General features: G+C 25.6%; 1 pseudogene; it reads right to left on the bottom strand.

Moving 5' to 3' along the window:
- The window catches only part of LOC118339186, a 917-nt pseudogene that overhangs the window by 564 nt on the left and 146 nt on the right, over positions 1-207 (bottom strand).

Below are 207 nucleotides of genomic sequence, written 5' to 3'. Positions count from 1 at the left end.
TCATAGGAGCGACCCTGGAAGTTCTTGTCTTCATAGAAGATGATCTGAAAGCACAACAATGCTTTATTAGTACCACTTTCAGCAGTACCTTACATTTTAAAACTCTGTTTACAAGTAGCACATGATCTGAAATGTTATGTTTATGTATTATTATTATTATTATTATTATTATTATTATTATTTATTATTATCATTATTATTATTATT

Source organism: Morone saxatilis, unplaced genomic scaffold, assembly GCF_004916995.1.
Source record: "Morone saxatilis isolate NCDOM2014 unplaced genomic scaffold, NCSU_SB_2.0 Contig5, whole genome shotgun sequence".
Taxonomy (NCBI): domain Eukaryota; kingdom Metazoa; phylum Chordata; class Actinopteri; family Moronidae; genus Morone; species Morone saxatilis.
Note: the sequence above shows the minus strand (reverse complement) of the source record. Positions and strands in the feature narration are given on the sequence as shown.